This window comes from Musa acuminata, chromosome BXJ2-8, assembly GCF_036884655.1.
Source record: "Musa acuminata AAA Group cultivar baxijiao chromosome BXJ2-8, Cavendish_Baxijiao_AAA, whole genome shotgun sequence".
Classification (NCBI taxonomy): Eukaryota; Viridiplantae; Streptophyta; class Magnoliopsida; order Zingiberales; family Musaceae; genus Musa; species Musa acuminata.
Window position 1 is genome coordinate 40,032,304 of NC_088345.1, and position 17,973 is coordinate 40,050,276.

The 17,973-nt window shown below is 52.6% G+C and overlaps 30 non-coding genes across 30 annotated transcripts; all 30 read right to left on the reverse strand.

Moving 5' to 3' along the window:
* Positions 1 to 71: 71 nt before the first annotated feature.
* LOC135620697 (5S ribosomal RNA) lies at positions 72 to 190 on the reverse strand. The gene has a single exon (XR_010489935.1). It is a non-coding gene; the product is annotated as a 5S ribosomal RNA (ribosomal RNA).
* Positions 191 to 674: 484 nt separating this feature from the next.
* On the reverse strand, positions 675 to 793 carry LOC135620564 (5S ribosomal RNA). The gene has a single exon (XR_010489807.1). It is a non-coding gene; the product is annotated as a 5S ribosomal RNA (ribosomal RNA).
* A 484-nt stretch (positions 794 to 1,277) lies between these two features.
* On the reverse strand, positions 1,278 to 1,396 carry LOC135620673 (5S ribosomal RNA). The gene has a single exon (XR_010489912.1). It is a non-coding gene; the product is annotated as a 5S ribosomal RNA (ribosomal RNA).
* Positions 1,397 to 1,880: 484 nt separating this feature from the next.
* LOC135620674 (5S ribosomal RNA) lies at positions 1,881 to 1,999 on the reverse strand. The gene has a single exon (XR_010489913.1). It is a non-coding gene; the product is annotated as a 5S ribosomal RNA (ribosomal RNA).
* A 484-nt stretch (positions 2,000 to 2,483) lies between these two features.
* On the reverse strand, positions 2,484 to 2,602 carry LOC135620675 (5S ribosomal RNA). The gene has a single exon (XR_010489914.1). It is a non-coding gene; the product is annotated as a 5S ribosomal RNA (ribosomal RNA).
* A 484-nt stretch (positions 2,603 to 3,086) lies between these two features.
* LOC135620676 (5S ribosomal RNA) lies at positions 3,087 to 3,205 on the reverse strand. The gene has a single exon (XR_010489915.1). It is a non-coding gene; the product is annotated as a 5S ribosomal RNA (ribosomal RNA).
* Positions 3,206 to 3,689: 484 nt separating this feature from the next.
* On the reverse strand, positions 3,690 to 3,808 carry LOC135620610 (5S ribosomal RNA). Its single transcript, XR_010489851.1, has one exon. It is a non-coding gene; the product is annotated as a 5S ribosomal RNA (ribosomal RNA).
* A 484-nt stretch (positions 3,809 to 4,292) lies between these two features.
* LOC135621759 (5S ribosomal RNA) lies at positions 4,293 to 4,411 on the reverse strand. The gene has a single exon (XR_010490919.1). It is a non-coding gene; the product is annotated as a 5S ribosomal RNA (ribosomal RNA).
* A 484-nt stretch (positions 4,412 to 4,895) lies between these two features.
* Positions 4,896 to 5,014, reverse strand: LOC135621588 (5S ribosomal RNA). The gene has a single exon (XR_010490751.1). It is a non-coding gene; the product is annotated as a 5S ribosomal RNA (ribosomal RNA).
* Positions 5,015 to 5,498: 484 nt separating this feature from the next.
* LOC135621761 (5S ribosomal RNA) lies at positions 5,499 to 5,617 on the reverse strand. Its single transcript, XR_010490921.1, has one exon. It is a non-coding gene; the product is annotated as a 5S ribosomal RNA (ribosomal RNA).
* Positions 5,618 to 6,101: 484 nt separating this feature from the next.
* Positions 6,102 to 6,220, reverse strand: LOC135621590 (5S ribosomal RNA). Its single transcript, XR_010490753.1, has one exon. It is a non-coding gene; the product is annotated as a 5S ribosomal RNA (ribosomal RNA).
* A 484-nt stretch (positions 6,221 to 6,704) lies between these two features.
* On the reverse strand, positions 6,705 to 6,823 carry LOC135620767 (5S ribosomal RNA). The gene has a single exon (XR_010490001.1). It is a non-coding gene; the product is annotated as a 5S ribosomal RNA (ribosomal RNA).
* Positions 6,824 to 7,307: 484 nt separating this feature from the next.
* On the reverse strand, positions 7,308 to 7,426 carry LOC135621602 (5S ribosomal RNA). The gene has a single exon (XR_010490764.1). It is a non-coding gene; the product is annotated as a 5S ribosomal RNA (ribosomal RNA).
* A 484-nt stretch (positions 7,427 to 7,910) lies between these two features.
* LOC135620565 (5S ribosomal RNA) lies at positions 7,911 to 8,029 on the reverse strand. Its single transcript, XR_010489809.1, has one exon. It is a non-coding gene; the product is annotated as a 5S ribosomal RNA (ribosomal RNA).
* A 484-nt stretch (positions 8,030 to 8,513) lies between these two features.
* LOC135621603 (5S ribosomal RNA) lies at positions 8,514 to 8,632 on the reverse strand. The gene has a single exon (XR_010490765.1). It is a non-coding gene; the product is annotated as a 5S ribosomal RNA (ribosomal RNA).
* A 484-nt stretch (positions 8,633 to 9,116) lies between these two features.
* Positions 9,117 to 9,235, reverse strand: LOC135621762 (5S ribosomal RNA). Its single transcript, XR_010490922.1, has one exon. It is a non-coding gene; the product is annotated as a 5S ribosomal RNA (ribosomal RNA).
* A 484-nt stretch (positions 9,236 to 9,719) lies between these two features.
* LOC135621763 (5S ribosomal RNA) lies at positions 9,720 to 9,838 on the reverse strand. Its single transcript, XR_010490923.1, has one exon. It is a non-coding gene; the product is annotated as a 5S ribosomal RNA (ribosomal RNA).
* A 484-nt stretch (positions 9,839 to 10,322) lies between these two features.
* LOC135621764 (5S ribosomal RNA) lies at positions 10,323 to 10,441 on the reverse strand. The gene has a single exon (XR_010490924.1). It is a non-coding gene; the product is annotated as a 5S ribosomal RNA (ribosomal RNA).
* A 484-nt stretch (positions 10,442 to 10,925) lies between these two features.
* On the reverse strand, positions 10,926 to 11,044 carry LOC135620943 (5S ribosomal RNA). Its single transcript, XR_010490172.1, has one exon. It is a non-coding gene; the product is annotated as a 5S ribosomal RNA (ribosomal RNA).
* A 484-nt stretch (positions 11,045 to 11,528) lies between these two features.
* Positions 11,529 to 11,647, reverse strand: LOC135620735 (5S ribosomal RNA). The gene has a single exon (XR_010489971.1). It is a non-coding gene; the product is annotated as a 5S ribosomal RNA (ribosomal RNA).
* A 484-nt stretch (positions 11,648 to 12,131) lies between these two features.
* Positions 12,132 to 12,250, reverse strand: LOC135621766 (5S ribosomal RNA). The gene has a single exon (XR_010490925.1). It is a non-coding gene; the product is annotated as a 5S ribosomal RNA (ribosomal RNA).
* A 484-nt stretch (positions 12,251 to 12,734) lies between these two features.
* Positions 12,735 to 12,853, reverse strand: LOC135620944 (5S ribosomal RNA). Its single transcript, XR_010490173.1, has one exon. It is a non-coding gene; the product is annotated as a 5S ribosomal RNA (ribosomal RNA).
* Positions 12,854 to 13,337: 484 nt separating this feature from the next.
* On the reverse strand, positions 13,338 to 13,456 carry LOC135620612 (5S ribosomal RNA). Its single transcript, XR_010489853.1, has one exon. It is a non-coding gene; the product is annotated as a 5S ribosomal RNA (ribosomal RNA).
* Positions 13,457 to 13,939: 483 nt separating this feature from the next.
* LOC135621018 (5S ribosomal RNA) lies at positions 13,940 to 14,058 on the reverse strand. Its single transcript, XR_010490244.1, has one exon. It is a non-coding gene; the product is annotated as a 5S ribosomal RNA (ribosomal RNA).
* A 484-nt stretch (positions 14,059 to 14,542) lies between these two features.
* On the reverse strand, positions 14,543 to 14,661 carry LOC135621767 (5S ribosomal RNA). Its single transcript, XR_010490926.1, has one exon. It is a non-coding gene; the product is annotated as a 5S ribosomal RNA (ribosomal RNA).
* A 484-nt stretch (positions 14,662 to 15,145) lies between these two features.
* Positions 15,146 to 15,264, reverse strand: LOC135621019 (5S ribosomal RNA). The gene has a single exon (XR_010490245.1). It is a non-coding gene; the product is annotated as a 5S ribosomal RNA (ribosomal RNA).
* A 484-nt stretch (positions 15,265 to 15,748) lies between these two features.
* Positions 15,749 to 15,867, reverse strand: LOC135621768 (5S ribosomal RNA). Its single transcript, XR_010490927.1, has one exon. It is a non-coding gene; the product is annotated as a 5S ribosomal RNA (ribosomal RNA).
* A 484-nt stretch (positions 15,868 to 16,351) lies between these two features.
* On the reverse strand, positions 16,352 to 16,470 carry LOC135620751 (5S ribosomal RNA). The gene has a single exon (XR_010489986.1). It is a non-coding gene; the product is annotated as a 5S ribosomal RNA (ribosomal RNA).
* A 484-nt stretch (positions 16,471 to 16,954) lies between these two features.
* LOC135621115 (5S ribosomal RNA) lies at positions 16,955 to 17,073 on the reverse strand. Its single transcript, XR_010490341.1, has one exon. It is a non-coding gene; the product is annotated as a 5S ribosomal RNA (ribosomal RNA).
* A 484-nt stretch (positions 17,074 to 17,557) lies between these two features.
* Positions 17,558 to 17,676, reverse strand: LOC135621769 (5S ribosomal RNA). Its single transcript, XR_010490928.1, has one exon. It is a non-coding gene; the product is annotated as a 5S ribosomal RNA (ribosomal RNA).
* Between the last annotated feature and the right edge of the window lie 297 nt (positions 17,677 to 17,973).

Genomic DNA, 17,973 nt, shown 5'->3' on the forward strand with positions numbered 1-17,973 from the left:
TAATGCTGGAAAAATTGAAAAGCTTAAAAGAGGTTTTTAAGTAAGTCTTTTGGCCGCGCGGGGCGCAAAAAGGAGTGCAACACGAGGACTTCCCAGGGGGTCACCCATCCTAGTACTACTCTCGCCCAAGCACGCTTGACTTCGGAGTTCGGATGGGATCCGGAGCTTTAGTGCAGGTATGATCGCAGTCGTTTTGTGTGCGTCGTCCCTCGCCTTTGTACTCTCGAACGATCTCGGAATCGCCATTGTCGGATCTCTCCGATGCCCACGAGGCCGACCGCGTACCGGACACGGCAAGCGCGCGCCGAAACCATCGGGACTTTCTCGAACGAACTCGGAATCGCTATTGCGGCCCCATTCTGGAAAGCTCTCTCCGAGCCCCACGAGACTGACCGCGTAGCGGTCACGGCAAATTCCGAGGCCCAAAACCATCGCCTCGGAGGTCGACGAGAGAGGTTTTGGCCGCTCGGGGCGCAAAAACGAGTGCAACAGGGGGTCACCCATCCTAGAACCATGTCTGATCATTGTATGTTTATGAAGAAATTTTTAGATGATGATTTCATTATTCTCCTGCTATAAGTTAATGTCATTTATTGTTGGCCATAATGCTGGAAAAATTGAAAAGCTTAAAAGAGGTTTTTAAGTAATTCTTTTGGCCGCGCGGGGCGCAAAAAGGAGTGCAACACGAGGACTTCCCAGGGGGTCACCCATCCTAGTACTACTCTCGCCCAAGCACGCTTGACTTCGGAGTTCGGATAGGATCCGGTGCTTTAGTGCTGGTATGATCGCACTCGTTTTGTGTGCGTCGTCCCTCGCCTTTGTACTCTCGAACGATCTCGGAATCGCCATTGTCGGATCTCTCCGATGCCCACGAGGCTGACCGCGTAGCGGACACGGCAACCGCGCGCCGAAACCATCCGAACTTTCTCGAACGAACTCAGAATCGCTATTGCGGCCCCATTTCGGAAAGCTCTCTCCGAGCCCCACGAGACTGACCACGTAGCGGTCACGGCAAATTCCGAGGCCAAAAACCATCGCCTCGGAGGTCGACGGGAGAGGTTTTGGCCGCTCGGGGCGCAAAAACGAGTGCAACAGGGGGTCACCCATCCTAGAACCATGTCTGATCATTGTATGTTTATGAAGAAATTTTTAGATGATGATTTCATTATTCTCCTGCTATAAGTTAATGTCATTTATTGTTGGCCATAATGCTGGAAAAATTGAAAAGCTTAAAAGAGGTTTTTAAGTAAGTCTTTTGGCCGCGCGGGGCGCAAAAAGGAGTGCAACACGAGGACTTCCCAGGGGGTCACCTATCCTAGTACTACTCTCGCCCAAGCACGCTTGACTTCGGAGTTCGGATGGGATCCGGAGCTTTAGTGCTGGTATGATCGCACTCGTTTTGTGTGCGTCGTCCCTCGCCTTTGTACTCTCGAACGATCTCGGAATCGCCATTGTCGGATCTCTCCGATGCCGACGAGGCCGACCGCGTAGCGGACACGGCAAGCGCGCGCCGAAACCATCGGGACTTTCTCGAACGAACTCGGAATCGCTATTGCGGCCCCATTCCGGAAAGCTCTCTCCGAGCCCCACGAGACTGACCACGTAGCGGTCACGGCAAATTCCGGGGCCCAAAACCATCGCCTCGGAGGTCGACGGGAGAGGTTTTGGCCGCTCGGGGCGCAAAAACGAGTGCAACAGGGGGTCACCCATCCTAGAACCATGTCTGATCATTGTATGTTTATGAAGAAATTTTTAGATGATGATTTCATTATTCTCCTGCTATAAGTTAATGTCATTTATTGTTGGCCATAATGCTGGAAAAATTGAAAAGCTTAAAAGAGGTTTTTAAGTAAGTCTTTTGGCCGCGCGGGGCGCAAAAAGGAGTGCAACACGAGGACTTCCCAGGGGGTCACCTATCCTAGTACTACTCTCGCCCAAGCACGCTTGACTTCGGAGTTCGGATGGGATCCGGAGCTTTAGTGCTGGTATGATCGCACTCGTTTTGTGTGCGTCGTCCCTCGCCTTTGTACTCTCGAACGATCTCGGAATCGCCATTGTCGGATCTCTCCGATGCCCACGAGGCCGACCGCGTAGCGGACACGGCAAGCGCGCGCCGAAACCATCGGGACTTTCTCGAACGAACTCGGAATCGCTATTGCGGCCCCATTCCGGAAAGCTCTCTCCGAGCCCCACGAGACTGACCACGTAGCGGTCACGGCAAATTCCGGGGCCCAAAACCATCGCCTCGGAGGTCGACGGGAGAGGTTTTGGCCGCTCGGGGCGCAAAAACGAGTGCAACAGGGGGTCACCCATCCTAGAACCATGTCTGATCATTGTATGTTTATGAAGAAATTTTTAGATGATGATTTCATTATTCTCCTGCTATAAGTTAATGTCATTTATTGTTGGCCATAATGCTGGAAAAATTGAAAAGCTTAAAAGAGGTTTTTAAGTAAGTCTTTTGGCCGCGCGGGGCGCAAAAAGGAGTGCAACACGAGGACTTCCCAGGGGGTCACCTATCCTAGTACTACTCTCGCCCAAGCACGCTTGACTTCGGAGTTCGGATGGGATCCGGAGCTTTAGTGCTGGTATGATCGCACTCGTTTTGTGTGCGTCGTCCCTCGCCTTTGTACTCTCGAACGATCTCGGAATCGCCATTGTCGGATCTCTCCGATGCCCACGAGGCCGACCGCGTAGCGGACACGGCAAGCGCGCGCCGAAACCATCGGGACTTTCTCGAACGAACTCGGAATCGCTATTGCGGCCCCATTCCGGAAAGCTCTCTCCGAGCCCCACGAGACTGACCACGTAGCGGTCACGGCAAATTCAGGGGCCCAAAACCATCGCCTCGGAGGTCGACGGGAGAGGTTTTGGCCGCTCGGGGTGCAAAAATGAGTGCAACAGGGGGTCACCCATCCTAGAACCATGTCTGATCATTGTATGTTTATGAAGAAATTTTTAGATGATGATTTCATTATTCTCCTGCTATAAGTTAATGTCATTTATTGTTGGCCATAATGCTGGAAAAATTGAAAAGCTTAAAAGAGGTTTTTAAGTAAGTCTTTTGGCCGCGCGGGGCGCAAAAAGGAGTGCAACACGAGGACTTCCCAGGGGGTCACCTATCCTAGTACTACTCTCGCCCAAGCACGCTTGACTTCGGAGTTCGGATGGGATCCGGAGCTTTAGTGCTGGTATGATCGCACTCGTTTTGTGTGCGTCGTCCCTCGCCTTTGTACTCTCGAACGATCTCGGAATCGCCATTGTCGGATCTCTCCGATGCCCACGAGGCCGACCGCGTAGCGGACACGGCAAGCGTGCGCCGAAACCATCGGGACTTTCTCGAACGAACTCGGAATCGCTATTGCGGCCCCATTCCGGAAAGCTCTCTCCGAGCCCCACGAGACTGACTGCGTAGCGGTCACGGCAAATTCCGAGGCCCAAAACCATCGCCTCGGAGGTCGACGGGAGAGGTTTTGGCCGCTCGGGGCGCAAAAACGAGTGCAACAGGGGGTCACCCATCCTCGAACCATGTCTGATCATTGTATGTTTATGAAGAAATTTTTAGATGATGATTTCATTATTCTCCTGCTATAAGTTAATGTCATTTATTGTTGGCCATAATGCTGGAAAAATTGAAAAGCTTAAAAGAGGTTTTTAAGTAAGTCTTTTGGCCGCGCGGGGCGCAAAAAGGAGTGCAACACGAGGACTTCCCAGGGGGTCACCCATCCTAGTACTACTCTCGCCCAAGCACGCTTGACTTCGGAGTTCGGATGGGTTCCGGAGCTTTAGTGCTGGTATGATCGCACTCGTTTTGTGTGCGTCATCCCTCGCCTTTGTACTCTCGAACGATCTCGGAATCGCCATTGTCGGATCTCTCCGATGCCCACGAGGCCGACCGCGTACCGGACACGGCATGCGCGCGCCGAAACCATCGGGACTTTCTCGAACGAACTCGGAATCGCTATTGCGGCCCCATTCTGGAAAGCTCTCTCCGAGCCCCACGAGACTGACCGCGTAGCGGTCACGGCAAATTCCGAGGCCCAAAACCATCGCCTCGGAGGTCGACGGGAGAGGTTTTGGCCGCTCGGGGCGCAAAAACGAGTGCAACAGGGGGTCACCAATCCTAGAACCATGTCTGATCATTGTATGTTTATGAAGAAATTTTAAGATAATGATTTCATTATTCTCCTGCTATAAGTTAATGTCATTTATTGTTGGCCATAATGCTGGAAAAATTGAAAAGCTTAAAAGAGGTTTTTAAGTAAGTCTTTTGGCCGCGCGGGGCGCAAAAAGGAGTGCAACACGAGGACTTCCCAGGGGGTCACCCATCCTAGTACTACTCTCGCCCAAGCACGCTTGACTTCGGAGTTCGGATGGGATCCGGAGCTTTAGTGCTGGTATGATCGCACTCGTTTTGTGTGCGTCGTCCCTCGCCTTTGTACTCTCGAACGATCTCGGAATCGCCATTGTCGGATCTCTCCGATGCCCACGAGGCCGACCGCGTACCGGACACGGCAAGCGCGCGCCGAAACCATCGGGACTTTCTCGAACGAACTCGGAATCGCTATTGCGGCCCCATTCCGGAAAGCTCTCTCCGAGCCCCACGAGACTGACCACGTAGCGGTCACGGCAAATTCCGGGGCCCAAAACCATCGCCTCGGAGGTCCACGGGAGAGGTTTTGGCCGCTCGGGGCGCAAAAACGAGTGCAACAGGGGGTCACCCATCCTAGAACCATGTCTGATCATTGTATGTTTATGAAGAAATTTTTAGATGATGATTTCATTATTCTCCTGCTATAAGTTAATGTCATTTATTGTTGGCCATAATGCTGGAAAAATTGAAAAGCTTAAAAGAGGTTTTTAAGTAAGTCTTTTGGCCGCGCGGGGCGCAAAAAGGAGTGCAACACGAGGACTTCCCAGGGGGTCACCCATCCTAGTACTACTCTCGCCCAAGCACGCTTGACTTCGGAGTTCGGATGGGATCCGGTGCTTTAGTGCTGGTATGATCGCACTCGTTTTGTGTGCGTCGTCCCTCGCCTTTGTACTCTCGAACGATCTCGGAATCGCCATTGTCGGATCTCTCCGATGCCCACGAGGCTGACCGCGTAGCGGACACGGCAAGCGCGCGCCGAAACCATCCGGACTTTCTCGAACGAACTCGGAATCGCTATTGCGGCCCCATTCCGGAAAGCTCTCTCCGAGCCCCACGAGACTGACCACGAAGCGGTCACGGCAAATTCCGAGGCCCAAAACCATCGCTTCGGAGGTCGACGGGAGAGGTTTTGGCCGCTCGGGGCGCAAAAACGAGTGCAACAGGGGGTCACCCATCCTAGAACCATGTCTGATCATTGTATGTTTATGAAGAAATTTTTAGATGATGATTTCATTATTCTCCTGCTATAAGTTAATGTCATTTATTGTTGGCCATAATGCTGGAAAAATTGAAAAGCTTAAAAGAGGTTTTTAAGTAAGTCTTTTGGCCGCGCGGGGCGCAAAAAGGAGTGCAACACGAGGACTTCCCAGGGGGTCACCCATCCTAGTACTACTCTCGCCCAAGCACGCTTGACTTCGGAGTTCGGATGGGATCCGGAGCTTTAGTGCTGGTATGATCGCACTCGTTTTGTGTGCGTCGTCCCTCGCCTTTGTACTCTCGAACGATCTCGGAATCGCCATTGTCGGATCTCTCCGATGCCCACGAGGCCGACCGCGTACCGGACACGGCAAGCGCGCGCCGAAACCATCGGGACTTTCTCGAACGAACTCGGAATCGCTATTGCGGCCCCATTCCGGAAAGCTCTCTCCGAGCCCCACGAGACTGACCACGTAGCGGTCACGGCAAATTCCGGGGCCCAAAACCATCGCCTCGGAGGTCGACGGGAGAGGTTTTGGCCGCTCGGGGCGCAAAAACGAGTGCAACAGGGGGTCACCCATCCTAGAACCATGTCTGATCATTGTATGTTTATGAAGAAATTTTTAGATGATGATTTCATTATTCTCCTGCTATAAGTTAATGTCATTTATTGTTGGCCATAATGCTGGAAAAATTGAAAAGCTTAAAAGAGGTTTTTAAGTAAGTCTTTTGGCCGCGCGGGGCGCAAAAAGGAGTGCAACACGAGGACTTCCCAGGGGGTCACCCATCCTAGTACTACTCTCGCCCAAGCACGCTTGACTTCGGAGTTCGGATGGGATCCGGTGCTTTAGTGCTGGTATGATCGCACTCGTTTTGTGTGCGTCGTCCCTCGCCTTTGTACTCTCGAACGATCTCGGAATCGCCATTGTCGGATCTCTCCGATGCCCACGAGGCTGACCGCGTAGCGGACACGGCAAGCGCGCGCCGAAACCATCGGGACTTTCTCGAACGAACTCGGAATCGCTATTGCGGCCCCATTCCGGAAAGCTCTCTCCGAGCCCCACGAGACTGACCACGTAGCGGTCACGGCAAATTCCGAGGCCCAAAACCATCGCCTCGGAGGTCGACGGGAGAGGTTTTGGCCGCTCGGGGCGCAAAAACGAGTGCAACAGGGGGTCACCCATCCTAGAACCATGTCTGATCATTGTATGTTTATGAAGAAATTTTTAGATGATGATTTCATTATTCTCCTGCTATAAGTTAATGTCATTTATTGTTGGCCATAATGCTGGAAAAATTGAAAAGCTTAAAAGAGGTTTTTAAGTAAGTCTTTTGGCCGCGCGGGGCGCAAAAAGGAGTGCAACACGAGGACTTCCCAGGGGGTCACCTATCCTAGTACTACTCTCGCCCAAGCACGCTTGACTTCGGAGTTCGGATGGGATCCGGAACTTTAGTGCTGGTATGATCGCACTCGTTTTGTGTGCGTCGTCCCTCGCCTTTGTACTCTCGAACGATCTCGGAATCGCCATTGTCGGATCTCTCCGATGCCCACGAGGCCGACCGCGTAGCGGACACGGCAAGCGCGCGCCGAAACCATCGGGACTTTCTCGAACGAACTCGGAATCGCTATTGCGGCCCCATTCCGGAAAGCTCTCTCCGAGCCCCACGAGACTGACTGCGTAGCGGTCACGGCAAATTCCGAGGCCCAAAACCATCGCCTCGGAGGTCGACGGGAGAGGTTTTGGCCGCTCGGGGCGCAAAAACGAGTGCAACAGGGGGTCACCCATCCTAGAACCATGTCTGATCATTGTATGTTTATGAAGATATTTTTAGATGATGATTTCATTATTCTCCTGCTATAAGTTAATGTCATTTATTGTTGGCCATAATGCTGGAAAAATTGAAAAGCTTAAAAGAGGTTTTTAAGTAAGACTTTTGGCCGCTCGGGGCGCAAAAAGGAGTGCAACACGAGGGCTTCCCAGGGGGTCACCCATCCTAGTACTACTCTCGCCCAAGCACGCTTGACTTCGGAGTTCGGATGGGATCCGGTGCTTTAGTGCTGGTATGATCGCACTCGTTTTGTGTGCGTCGTCCCTCGCCTTTGTACTCTCGAACGATCTCGGAATCGCCATTGTCGGATCTCTCCGATGCCCACGAGGCCGACCGCGTACCGGACACGGCAAGCGCGCGCCGAAACCATCGGGACTTTCTCGAACGAACTCGGAATCGCTATTGCGGCCCCATTCCGGAAAGCTCTCTCCGAGCCCCACGAGACTGACCGCGTAGCGGTCACGGCAAATTCCGAGGCCCAAAACCATCGCCTCGGAGGTCGACGGGAGAGGTTTTAGCCGCTCGGGGCACAAAAACGAGTGCAACAGGGGGTCACCCATCCTAGAACCATGTCTGATCATTGTATGTTTATGAAGAAATTTTTAGATGATGATTTCATTATTCTCCTGCTATAAGTTAATGTCATTTATTGTTGGCCATAATGCTGGAAAAATTGAAAAGCTTAAAAGAGGTTTTTAAGTAAGTCTTTTGGCCGCGCGGGGCGCAAAAAGGAGTGCAACACGAGGACTTCCCAGGGGGTCACCCATCCTAGTACTACTCTCGCCCAAGCACGCTTGACTTCGGAGTTCGGATAGGATCCGGTGCTTTAGTGCTGGTATGATCGCACTCGTTTTGTGTGCGTCGTCCCTCGCCTTTGTACTCTCGAACGATCTCGGAATCGCCATTGTCGGATCTCTCCGATGCCCACGAGGCTGACCGCGTAGCGGACACGGCAAGCGCGCGCCGAAACCATCCGAACTTTCTCGAACGAACTCGGAATCGCTATTGCGGCCCCATTCCGGAAAGCTCTCTCCGAGCCCCACGAGACTGACCACGTAGCGGTCACGGCAAATTCCGAGGCCCAAAACCATCGCCTCGGAGGTCGACGGGAGAGGTTTTGGCCGCTCGGGGCGCAAAAACGAGTGCAACAGGGGGTCACCCATCCTAGAACCATGTCTGATCATTGTATGTTTATGAAGATATTTTTAGATGATGATTTCATTATTCTCCTGCTATAAGTTAATGTCATTTATTGTTGGCCATAATGCTGGAAAAATTGAAAAGCTTAAAAGAGGTTTTTAAGTAAGACTTTTGGCCGCTCGGGGCGCAAAAAGGAGTGCAACACGAGGGCTTCCCAGGGGGTCACCCATCCTAGTACTACTCTCGCCCAAGCACGCTTGACTTCGGAGTTCGGATGGGATCCGGTGCTTTAGTGCTGGTATGATCGCACTCGTTTTGTGTGCGTCGTCCCTCGCCTTTGTACTCTCGAACGATCTCGGAATCGCCATTGTCGGATCTCTCCGATGCCCACGAGGCCGACCGCGTACCTGACACGGCAAGCGCGCGCCGAAACCATCGGGACTTTCTCGAACGAACTCGGAATCGCTATTGCGGCCCCATTCCGGAAAGCTCTCTCCGAGCCCCACGAGACTGACCGCGTAGCGGTCACGGCAAATTCCGAGGCCCAAAACCATCGCCTCGGAGGTCGACGGGAGAGGTTTTGGCCGCTCGGGGCACAAAAACGAGTGCAACAGGGGGTCACCCATCCTAGAACCATGTCTGATCATTGTATGTTTATGAAGAAATTTTTAGATGATGATTTCATTATTCTCCTGCTATAAGTTAATGTCATTTATTGTTGGCCATAATGCTGGAAAAATTGAAAAGCTTAAAAGAGGTTTTTAAGTAAGTCTTTTGGCCGCGCGGGGCGCAAAAAGGAGTGCAACACGAGGACTTCCCAGGGGGTCACCCATCCTAGTACTACTCTCGCCCAAGCACGCTTGACTTCGGAGTTCGGATGGGATCCGGAGCTTTAGTGCTGGTATGATCGCACTCGTTTTGTGTGCGTCGTCCCTCGCCTTTGTACTCTCGAACGATCTCGGAATCGCCATTGTCGGATCTCTCCGATGCCCACGAGGCCGACCGCGTACCGGACACGGCAAGCGCGCGCCGAAACCATCGGGACTTTCTCGAACGAACTCGGAATCGCTATTGCGGCCCCATTCCGGAAAGCTCTCTCCGAGCCCCACGAGACTGATCGCGTAGTGGTCACGACAAATTCCGAGGCCCAAAACCATCGCCTCGGAGGTCGACGGGAGAGGTTTTGGCCGCTCGGGGCGCAAAAACGAGTGCAACAGGGGGTCACCCATCCTAGAACCATGTCTGATCATTGTATGTTTATGAAGAAATTTTTAGATGACGATTTCATTATTCTCCTGCTATAAGTTAATGTCATTTATTGTTGGCCATAATGCTGGAAAAATTGAAAAGCTTAAAAGAGGTTTTTAAGTAAGTCTTTTGGCCGCGCGGGGCGCAAAAAGGAGTGCAACACGAGGACTTCCCAGGGGGTCACCCATCCTAGTACTACTCTCGCCCAAGCACGCTTGACTTCGGAGTTCGGATGGGATCCGGAGCTTTAGTGCTGGTATGATCGCACTCGTTTTGTGTGCGTCGTCCCTCGCCTTTGTACTCTCGAACGATCTCGGAATCGCCATTGTCGGATCTCTCCGATGCCCACGAGGCCGACCGCGTACCGGACACGGCAAGCGCGCGCCGAAACCATCGGGACTTTCTCGAACGAACTCGGAATCGCTATTGCGGCCCCATTCCGGAAAGCTCTCTCCGAGCCCCACGAGACTGACTGCGTTACGGTCACGGCAAATTCCGAGGCCCAAAACCATCGCCTCGGAGGTCGACGGGAGAGGTTTTGGCCGCTCGGGGCGCAAAAACGAGTGCAACAGGGGGTCACCCATCCTAGAACCATGTCTGATCATTGTATGTTTATGAAGAAATTTTTAGATGATGATTTCATTATTCTCCTGCTATAAGTTAATGTCATTTATTGTTGGCCATAATGCTGGAAAAATTGAAAAGCTTAAAAGAGGTTTTTAAGTAAGTCTTTTGGCCGCGCGGGGCGCAAAAAGGAGTGCAACACGAGGACTTCCCAGGGGGTCACCCATCCTAGTACTACTCTCGCCCAAGCACGCTTGACTTCGGAGTTCGGATGGGATCCGGAGCTTTAGTGCTGGTATGATCGCACTCGTTTTGTGTGCGTCGTCCCTCGCCTTTGTACTCTCGAACAATCTCGGAATCGCCATTGTCGGATCTCTCCGATGCCCACGAGGCCGACCGCGTAGCGGACACGGCAAGCGCGCGCCGAAACCATCGGGACTTTCTCGAACGAACTCGGAATCGCTATTGCGGCCCCATTCCGGAAAGCTCTCTCCGAGCCCCACGAGACTGACTGCGTAGCGGTCACGGCAAATTCTGAGGCCCAAAACCATCGCCTCGGAGGTCGACGGGAGAGGGTTTGGCCGCTCGGGGCACAAAAACGAGTGCAACAGGGGGTCACCCATCCTAGAACCATGTCTGATCATTGTATGTTTATGAACAAATTTTTAGATGATAATTTCATTATTCTCCTGCTATATTGTAATGTCATTTATTGTTGGCCATAATGCTGGAAAAATTGAAAAGCTTGTAAGAGGGTTTTAAGTAAGTCTTTTGGCCGCTCGGGCCGCAAAAAGGAGTGCAACACGAGGACTTCCCAGGGGGTCACCCATCCTAGTTCTACTCTCGCCCAAGCACGCTTGACTTCGGAGGTCTGATGGGACCCGGTGCTTTAGTGCTGGTATGATCGCACTCATTTTGTGTGCGTCGTCCCTCGCCTTTGTACTCTCGAACGATCTCGGAATCGCCATTGTCGGATCTCTCCGATGCCCACGAGGCCGACCGCGTACCGGACACGGCAAGCGCGCGCCGAAACCATCGGGACTTTCTCGAACGAACTCGGAATCGCTATTGCGGCCCCATTCCGGAAAGCTCTCTCCGAGCCCCACGAGACTGACCGCATAGCGGTCACGGCAAATTCCGAGGCCCAAAACCATCGCCTCGGAGGTCGACGGGAGAGGTTTTGGCCGCTCGGGGCACAAAAACGAGTGCAACAGGGGGTCACCCATCCTAGAACCATGTCTGATCATTGTATGTTTATGAAGAAATTTTTAGATGATGATTTCATTATTCTCCTGCTATAAGTTAATGTCATTTATTGTTGGCCATAATGCTGGAAAAATTGAAAAGCTTAAAAGAGGTTTTTAAGTAAGTCTTTTGGCCGCGCGGGGCGCAAAAAGGAGTGCAACACGAGGACATCCCAGGGGGTCACCCATCCTAGTACTACTCTCGCCCAAGCACGCTTGACTTCGGAGTTCGGATGGGATCCGGAGCTTTAGTGCTGGTATGATCGCACTCGTTTTGTGTGCGTCGTCCCTCGCCTTTGTACTCTCGAACGATCTCGGAATCGCCATTGTCGGATCTCTCCGATGCCCACGAGGCCGACCGCGTACCGGACACGGCAAGCGCGCGCCGAAACCATCGGGACTTTCTCGAACGAACTCGGAATCGCTATTGCGGCCCCATTCCGGAAAGCTCTCTCCGAGCCCCACGAGACTGACTGCGTTGCGGTCACGGCAAATTCCGAGGCCCAAAACCATCGCCTCGGAGGTCGACGGGAGAGGTTTTGGCCGCTCGGGGCGCAAAAACGAGTGCAACAGGGGGTCACCCATCCTAGAACCATGTCTGATCATTGTATGTTTATGAAGAAATTTTTAGATGATGATTTCATTATTCTCCTGCTATAAGTTAATGTCATTTATTGTTGGCCATAATGCTGGAAAAATTGAAAAGCTTAAAAGAGGTTTTTAAGTAAGTCTTTTGGCCGCGCGGGGCGCAAAAAGGAGTGCAACACGAGGACTTCCCAGGGGGTCACCCATCCTAGTACTACTCTCGCCCAAGCACGCTTGACTTCGGAGTTCGGATGGGATCCGGAGCTTTAGTGCTGGTATGATCGCACTCGTTTTGTGTGCGTCGTCCCTCGCCTTTGTACTCTCGAACAATCTCGGAATCGCCATTGTCGGATCTCTCCGATGCCCACGAGGCCGACCGCGTAGCGGACACGGCAAGCGCGTGCCGAAACCATCGGGACTTTCTCGAACGAACTCGGAATCGCTATTGCGGCCCCATTCCGGAAAGCTCTCTCCGAGCCCCACGAGACTGACTGCGTAGCGGTCACGGCAAATTCTGAGGCACAAAACCATCGCCTCGGAGGTCGACGGGAGAGGTTTTGGCCGCTCGGGGCACAAAAACGAGTGCAACAGGGGGTCACCCATCCTAGAACCATGTCTGATCATTGTATGTTTATGAACAAATTTTTAGATGATAATTTCATTATTCTCCTGCTATATTGTAATGACATTTATTGTTGGCCATAATGCTGGAAAAAACTAAAAGCTTGTAAGAGGGTTTTAAGTAAGTCTTTTGGCCGCTCGGGCCGCAAAAAGGAGTGCAACACGAGGACTTCCCAGGGGGTCACCCATCCTAGTTCTACTCTCGCCCAAGCACGCTTGACTTCGGAGGTCTGATGGGACCCGGTGCTTTAGTGCTGGTATGATCGCACTCATTTTGTGTGCGTCGTCCCTCGCCTTTGTACTCTCGAACGATCTCGGAATCGCCATTGTCGGATCTCTCCGATGCCCACGAGGCCGACCGCGTACCGGACACGGCAAGCGCGCGCCGAAACCATCGGGACTTTCTCGAACGAACTCGGAATCGCTATTGCGGCCCCATTCCGGAAAGCTCTCTCCGAGCCCCACGAGACTGACCGCATAGCGGTCACGGCAAATTCCGAGGCCCAAAACCATCGCCTCGGAGGTCGACGGGAGAGGTTTTGGCCGCTCGGGGCACAAAAACGAGTGCAACAGGGGGTCACCCATCCTAGAACCATGTCTGATCATTGTATGTTTATGAAGAAATTTTTAGATGATGATTTCATTATTCTCCTGCTATAGGTTAATGTCATTTATTGTTGGCCATAATGCTGGAAAAATTGAAAAGCTTAAAAGAGGTTTTTAAGTAAGTCTTTTGGCCGCGCGGGGCGCAAAAAGGAGTGCAACACGAGGACTTCCCAGGGGGTCACCCATCCTAGTACTACTCTCGCCCAAGCACGCTTGACTTCGGAGTTCGGATGGGATCTGGAGCTTTAGTGCTGGTATGATCGCACTCGTTTTGTGTGCGTCGTCCCTCGCCTTTGTACTCTCGAACGATCTCGGAATCGCCATTGTCGGATCTCTCCGATGCCCACGAGGCCGACCGCGTACCGGACACGGCAAGCGCGCGCCGAAACCATCGGGACTTTCTCGAACGAACTCGGAATCGCTATTGCGGCCCCATTCCGGAAAGCTCTCTCCGAGCCCCACAAGACTGATCGCGTAGTGGTCACGACAAATTCCGAGGCCCAAAACCATCGCCTCGGAGGTCGACGGGAGAGGTTTTGGCCGCTCGGGGCGCAAAAACGAGTGCAACAGGGGGTCACCCATCCTAGAACCATGTCTGATCATTGTATGTTTATGAAGAAATTTTTAGATGATGATTTCATTATTCTCCTGCTATATTGTAATGACATTTATTGTTGGCCATAATGCTGGAAAAATTGAAAAGCTTAAAAGAGGTTTTAAGTAAGTCTTTTGGCCGCGCGGGGCGCAAAAAGGAGTGCAACACGAGGACTTCCCAGGGGGTCACCCATCCTAGTTCTACTCTCGCCCAAGCACGCTTGACTTCGGAGGTCTGATGGGACCCGGAGCTTTAGTGCTGGTATGATCGCACTCATTTTGTGTGCGTCGTCCCTCGCCTTTGTACTCTCGAACGATCTCGGAATCGCCATTGTCGGATCTCTCCGATGCCCACGAGGCCGACCGCGTACCGGACACGGCAAGCGCGCGCCGAAACCATCGGGACTTTCTCGAACGAACTCGGAATCGCTATTGCGGCCCCATTCCGGAAAGCTCTCTCCGAGCCCCACGAGACTGACCGCATAGCGGTCACGGCAAATTCCGAGGCCCAAAACCATCGCCTCGGAGGTCGACGGGAGAGGTTTTGGCCGCTCGGGGCACAAAAACGAGTGCAACAGGGGGTCACCCATCCTAGAACCATGTCTGATCATTGTATGTTTATGAAGAAATTTTTAGATGATGATTTCATTATTCTCCTGCTATAGGTTAATGTCATTTATTGTTGGCCATAATGCTGGAAAAATTGAAAAGCTTAAAAGAGGTTTTTAAGTAAGTCTTTTGGCCGCGCGGGGCGCAAAAAGGAGTGCAACACGAGGACTTCCCAGGGGGTCACCCATCCTAGTACTACTCTCGCCCAAGCACGCTTGACTTCGGAGTTCGGATGGGATCCGGAGCTTTAGTGCTGGTATGATCGCACTCGTTTTGTGTGCGTCGTCCCTCGCCTTTGTACTCTCGAACGATCTCGGAATCGCCATTGTCGGATCTCTCCGATGCCCACGAGGCCGACCGCGTACCGGACACGGCAAGCGCGCGCCGAAACCATCGGGACTTTCTCGAACGAACTCGGAATCGCTATTGCGGCCCCATTCCGGAAAGCTCTCTCCGAGCCCCACGAGACTGACTGCGTAGCGGTCACGACAAATTCTGAGGCCCAAAACCATCGCCTCGGAGGTCGACGGGAGAGGTTTTGGCCGCTCGGGGCGCAAAAACGAGTGCAACAGGGGGTCACCCATCCTAGAACCATGTCTGATCATTGTATGTTTATGAACAAATTTTTAGATGATGATTTCATTATTCTCCTGCTATAAGTTAATGTCATTTATTGTTGGCCATAATGCTGGAAAAATTGAAAAGCTTGTAAGAGGGTTTTAAGTAAGTCTTTTGGCCGCTCGGGGCGCAAAAAGGAGTGCAACACGAGGACTTCCCAGGGGGTCACCCATCCTAGTTCTACTCTCGCCCAAGCACGCTTGACTTCGGAGGTCTGATGGGACCCGGAGCTTTAGTGCTGGTATGATCGCACTCATTTTGTGTGCGTCGTCCCTCGCCTTTGTACTCTCGAACGATCTCGGAATCGCCATTGTCGGATCTCTCCGATGCCCACGAGGCCGACCGCGTACCGGACACGGCAAGCGCGCGCCGAAACCATCGGGACTTTCTCGAACGAACTCGGAATCGCTATTGCGGCCCCATTCCGGAAAGCTCTCTCCGAGCCCCACGAGACTGACCGCATAGCGGTCACGGCAAATTCCGAGGCCCAAAACCATCGCCTCGGAGGTCGACGGGAGAGGTTTTGGCCGCTCGGGGCACAAAAACGAGTGCAACAGGGGGTCACCCATCCTAGAACCATGTCTGATCATTGTATGTTTATGAAGAAATTTTTAGATGATGATTTCATTATTCTCCTTCTATAGGTTAATGTCATTTATTGTTGGCCATAATGCTGGAAAAATTGAAAAGCTTAAAAGAGGTTTTTAAGTAAGTCTTTTGGCCGCGCGGGGCGCAAAAAGGAGTGCAACACGAGGACTTCCCAGGGGGTCACCCATCCTAGTACTACTCTCGCCCAAGCACGCTTGACTTCGGAGTTCGGATGGGATCCGGAGCTTTAGTGCTGGTATGATCGCACTCGTTTTGTGTGCGTCGTCCCTCGCCTTTGTACTCTCGAACGATCTCGGAATCGCCATTGTCGGATCTCTCCGATGCCCACGAGGCCGACCGCGTACCGGACACGGCAAGCGCGCGCCGAAACCATCGGGACTTTCTCGAACGAACTCGGAATCGCTATTGCGGCCCCATTCCGGAAAGCTCTCTCCGAGCCCCACGAGACTGACCGCGTAGCGGTCACGGCAAATTCCGAGGCCCAAAACCATCGCCTCGGAGGTCGACGGGAGAGGTTTTGGCCGCTCGAGGCGCAAAAACGAGTGCAACAGGGGGTCACCCATCCTAGAACCTTGTCTGATCGTTGTATGTTTATGAAGAAATTTTTAGATGATGATTTCATTATTCTCCTGCTATAAGTTAATGTCATTTATTGTTGGCCATAATGCGGGAAAAATTGAAAAGCTTGAAAGAGGGTTTTAAGTAAGTCTTTTGGCCACTCGGGGCGCAAAAAGGAGTGCAACACGAGGACTTCCCAGGGGGTCACCCATCCTAGTTCTACTCTCGCCCAAGCACGCTTGACTTCGGAGTTCTGATGGGATCCGGTGCTTTAGTGCTGGTATGATCGCACTCGATTTGTGTGCGTCGTCCCTCGCCTTTGTACTCTCGAACGATCTCGGAATCGCCATTGTCGGATCTCTCCGATGCCCACGAGGCCGACCGCGTACCGGACACGGCAAGCGCGCGCCGAAACCATCGGGACTTTCTCGAACGAACTCGGAATCGCTATTGCGGCCCCATTCCGGAAAGCTCTCTTCGAGCCCCACGAGACTGACTGCGTAGCGGTCACGGCAAATTCCGAGGCCCAAAACCATCGCCTCGGAGGTCGACGGGAGAGGTTTTGGCCGCTCGGGGCGCAAAAACGAGTGCAACAGGGGGTCACCCATCCTAGAACCATGTCTGATCATTGTATGTTTATGAAGAAATTTTTAGATGATGATTTCATTATTCTCCTGCTATATTGTAATGACATTTATTGTTGGCCATAATGCTGGAAAAATTGAAAAGCTTGTAAGAGGGTTTTAAGTAAGTCTTTTGGCCGCTCGGGCCGCAAAAAGGAGTGCAACACGAGGACTTCCCAGGGGGTCACCCATCCTAGTTCTACTCTCGCCCAAGCACGCTTGACTTCGGAGGTCTGATGGGACCCGGTGCTTTAGTGTTGGTATGATCGCACTCATTTTGTGTGCGTCGTCCCTCGCCTTTGTACTCTCGAACGATCTCGGAATCGCCATTGTCGGATCTCTCCGATGCCCACGAGGCCGACCGCGTACCGGACACGGCAAGCGCGCGCCGAAACCATCGGGACTTTCTCGAACGAACTCGGAATCGCTATTGCGGCCCCATTCCGGAAAGCTCTCTCCGAGCCCCACGAGACTGACCGCATAGCGGTCACGGCAAATTCCGAGGCCCAAAACCATCGCCTCGGAGGTCGACGGGAGAGGTTTTGGCCGCTCGGGGCACAAAAACGAGTGCAACAGGGGGTCACCCATCCTAGAACCATGTCTGATCATTGTATGTTTATGAAGAAATTTTTAGATGATGATTTCATTATTCTCCTGCTATAAGTTAATGTCATTTATTGTTGGCCATAATGCTGGAAAAATTGAAAAGCTTAAAAGAGGTTTTTAAGTAAGTCTTTTGGCCGCGCGGGGCGCAAAAAGGAGTGCAACACGAGGACTTCCCAGGGGGTCACCCATCCTAGTACTACTCTCGCCCAAGCACGCTTGACTTCGGAGTTCGGATGGGATCCGGAGCTTTAGTGCTGGTATGATCGCACTCGTTTTGTGTGCGTCGTCCCTCGCCTTTGTACTCTCGAACGATCTCGGAATCGCCATTGTCGGATCTCTCCGATGCCCACGAGGCCGACCGCGTACCGGACACGGCAAGCGCGCGCCGAAACCATCGGGACTTTCTCGAACGAACTCGGAATCGCTATTGCGGCCCCATTCCGGAAAGCTCTCTCCGAGCCCCACGAGACTGATCGCGTAGTGGTCACGACAAATTCCGAGGCCCAAAACCATCGCCTCGGAGGTCGACGGGAGAGGTTTTGGCCGCTCGGGGCGCAAAAACGAGTGC